Raw genomic sequence first — 3,855 nt, 5'->3', positions numbered from 1 at the left:
TTTTTTTTTTTTTTTTTTTGAGACAGAGTCCCATTCTGTCACCTGGGCTCTAGAGTGCAGTGGCCTCATCCTAGCTCACTGCAACATCAAACTCCTCGGCTCAGTGATCCTCCTGCCTCAGTCTCCCAATGGGTAGTTGAGACTGTAGCCAGCCATGTGCCACCATGCCCGGCTAATTTTTCTATTTTTAGTACAGATGGGGTCTCACTCTTGCCCAGGCTGGTCTTGAACCCCTGGGCTCAAGCAAACCTCCTGCCTCGGTCTCCCAGAGTGCTAGGATTACAGATGGGAGCCACATTCTTGAGGCCTCCAGATTCAGGTGGGCAGCAGGGTCCTCTCGGTGCCCCTGTCCACCTGAGATTTAGAAGCAGTGATTCCAGAGGACGGCCCATCTAGCAGGCAGCTGAAAGCTCTACTGCCCAAATGATAGCTTTGCGATGGCACATGACTTAGGGCAAGTGTTGTGTACTTGCTGGTCTGGGTTCGCTCAGGCACTGAGGAAGGGGTCACAGCTCTCCCCTGGGTGACAGCATCAAAGGCCAGCTGGGAGTAGGTGACCTGCTGTGGTCCTGTAGCTGCAGAGGCCTGGGGAGGGAAGGGAGGTGATGAAATGGTGGTGTGATCAGAGGACTAAGGGATCCTTGGGGCTGGGACAGAGGAGGGACTTCTTACCAATCCAGCCTCTGGCTGCCCCTCTTTCCTGGCAACATCTGGAAGGAGGAGGAGGTTGTTATACACCACGTGTTTTTGTCCCCCGAAAATTCATGTGCCGAAACCCTAACCCTAATGGGTTGGCATTTGGAGGTGGAGCCTTTGGGAGGTAATTAGGTTTAGATGGGGTCATGACGGGGTTTGCTTGCTTATAAGAGGCCAAGGCACTTGTTCCCTCTGTGCCATGTCAGGATGCCAGCCCCGTCCTCTGATTTTGCAGACAGGAGCTGAGGCTCAGGAAGGCTCGTGGTCACAGGATCAGCCAGCACAGCCACCCACGCCTCGGTACCCCCCCTCACCCCAACCCCACCCTCAGCAAATGCCCCGTCCCCATTTCCCCTGTTTGGTTTGCACCACCAGGGTCTCTGCGTGGGGTCTCCCTGCCCTCTCAAGGACATGCCGGCCTGGGCTTTGTGCTGGTGGAGGATGAAGAGGAGGAGGAGGACGGTGAGGGTGAGAAGAAGAGCTGCTACTCAGACGCCAGTCAAGGTGTCGCGCTGTTCCTCCTGGAGGCTCGGGGCGTGAGGCGGAGCCGCCAAAAGGAAGCGGTTTGGCTTTATGCGACACCTCCAGCTCTGCCCGGTTCCTGCAGGCTCCCACAAACCCTGGCCCCGGCTCACAGCAATGGAATTGTTGACCCTGTTTCTTTGGAAAGAGAAATGAGCTTTGACCACCTTGTCTACTTGCTCAATGTCCTGGATGAGAAAGGAAATGGGGCATTTGTATCAACCTAGAGTAGGGAATCAGCAAATCCTGGCCTTCAGACTCGACCCGGCCGCCGCCTGTTCTCGTACAGCCCACGAGCTAAGGATGGACTTTCCATTTTTAAGTGGTTGACACAAATCAAAAGAAGAATAACATTCTGTGATGAGAGGCCGGGCACGGTGGCTCACACCTGTAATCCTGGCACTCTGGGAGGCCGAGGCAGGAGGATCTCTCAAGGTCGAGTTCAAGACCAGCCTGAGCAAGAGCGAGACTCCGTCTCTGTGAGCTAGGCTGATGCCACGGCACTCTAGCCCGGGCAACAAAAAAAAAAAAAAGTCTATCTCCAAACCCCTGTGATCAGGAGAGGACTGTCCAGGATGTCCTAAGGTCTCCCATCTCACTGGAAGCTGGGAAGGAGGATTTCCCTCAGTTTGGGTTTCCGCTCAGTGTTCCCTTCTCTGCCTTCCTCTAGGAGAAAGGCAAGGTGTGGAACACTGGACTACTTGCCTCCAGAAATGATCGAGGGGAGAACATATGCTGCGAAAGTGGATCTGTGGTGCATGGGGGTGCTCTGCTACGAGCTGCTGGTGGGAAATCCACCCTTTGAGAGCGCCTCCCACGATGAGACCTACAGACGCATCCTCAAGGTGGGATGGTTACACTTTGGGCATTCGTGGAGGAGCTGGTTGGCTGCTGGGCCTGTGGGGACCAGGGCACATACACAAGGTTGTCTACTAAGGTCCAGAGTACCTTGAAGGGGCTGGAAAAACAAAAACAAAAACGGGAAGAATATTGACCAAAGAAACTAACCAAACTTCTCTTTCTTCTTTCCTGGCTTCAACAGGTAGATGTGAGGTTCCCCCTATCAATGCCTTTGGGAGCCCAGGACTTGATCTCCAGGCTTCTCAGATACAATCCCCAGGAGCGGCTGCCCCTGTCCCGGATCCCGAAGCACCCGTGGGTCCAAGCCCATTCGCAGAGTATGCTACCTCCCTGAGCCCTGTCTGCCTCTGTTCCTTGCTGTTTGTTTAGGGAGCTCTCCTGGCTTTGCTATGTTCTCTGTCTTGTTTCTTCTAAAATGCACAATGATAATTAATAAAAGTTGAATAATTTTGCATTCCTAACTAGTACTCAGGGCCCATGCCGCCGCTGCCGCCGCCGCGACCACCACCACCACCACCACCACCCCCCGACCTACCTCAGAGAGGGAGTGGGCACAGAACAGCCAAAATCTGCGATCTTCACCTCACCCCTGAATCCCAGCAGCCGGTTTTCTGGCTTAATATCCCTGTGAATCACTTTCTTGTCATGGCAGTAAGCCAAGGCATCTGCCAACTCCTCTGTTATCTGGTCTTCATAGTTGTGTGAGTGTGTGACTATGTTGAATCTTAGTTTCTTGTGGAAACTCTTTCCATGAGAGTTGCCCGAGATTATGCCCTCCTGCCCTGGAGATGGTGACTTCCCGCTCCTTGAAAACTACTGCCTACTTTCTTGCAGATAAATGCCCTGAAGGGTACATAACCTGTCACCTATCACAGTGGCTCTTTGACTCAACTATTCCCCACGTGTAAAACAGGACTGTCATCAACACAAGGGTCCACTCTCTTTGTACTGACATTCAACATGCTGCTGTTTCTGAAATGTTTTCCTGCACATCAACGCCACTCAGTTCGCAAATGAATCCACTAGCACTTCAGTGTTGTGTCATAGTCTGCTTGCATCAGAATATGTCACCCCTGTAATAGATACATCACCTCTTCTGAAGTCACACTTCGCAGCAATTTGGGGAGTCCCCTTCCAACCATCTTCTATAACCTCCTGCCACAGTTTTATGTGGCAGCTGCTCCCTGCATTTATTGTGATAAGCTGACTGTACTGGAGTAAAGATCCAGAATCCTCAGCTGTGAGCTCAAATATGTTTTCTGCTCAATGCAGCCATTGTTTTCACCAATGTTTCTCTTGACTGAAAACACTTCGTATGGAGTTCGCCTTGTTAATGTTACTCTCGCCGGTATATTCCACAGGCTCCTATCGTTGGGAAATGTCCAGCAGACACAGGACTGGTTTCTATTATAACCAGACCCACTACTTAAATAATTTAGCCACTCAGCTCTCAGATGAACAGCTCACACTGTTGCAGATAAGTTAAGGCACTGGCTCATGCCTTTCAACCTGCACCTTCAGTGCTTACATCTTTATGCTTTCTAGCTTCATCCTTAGTTTTTTGGAGTCAATATTTCAATTAAACACTTGAAAATTCCTAATTAACTGGTTCATACATATGAACCCTGCAATTGATACATGTTAGGTTCTTGATAAACTCACATCACTGGGCACATTTTGGGAAGACAGATAAAGAGAAAAATCACTAGGGCCACAACACTGACTAGCAGGTGATATATGTTTACGTAATGAAAACTCTGACATGATTTACACTAG

The 3,855-nt window shown here is 50.8% G+C and overlaps 1 protein-coding gene across 1 annotated transcript in view; it reads left to right on the top strand.

Annotated features, from left to right (window-relative positions):
* The window catches only part of LOC105809235 (aurora kinase C-like), a 26,397-nt gene that overhangs the window by 5,461 nt on the left and 17,081 nt on the right, over positions 1-3,855 (top strand). The window lies entirely within an intron of this gene.

This window comes from Propithecus coquereli, unplaced genomic scaffold (genome assembly GCF_000956105.1).
Source record: "Propithecus coquereli isolate 6110/MARCELLA unplaced genomic scaffold, Pcoq_1.0 Scaffold193, whole genome shotgun sequence".
Taxonomy (NCBI): Eukaryota; Metazoa; Chordata; class Mammalia; order Primates; family Indriidae; genus Propithecus; species Propithecus coquereli.
The sequence above is the reverse complement of the archived record's forward strand: the minus strand, read 5'-3'. Positions and strand labels throughout refer to the sequence as shown.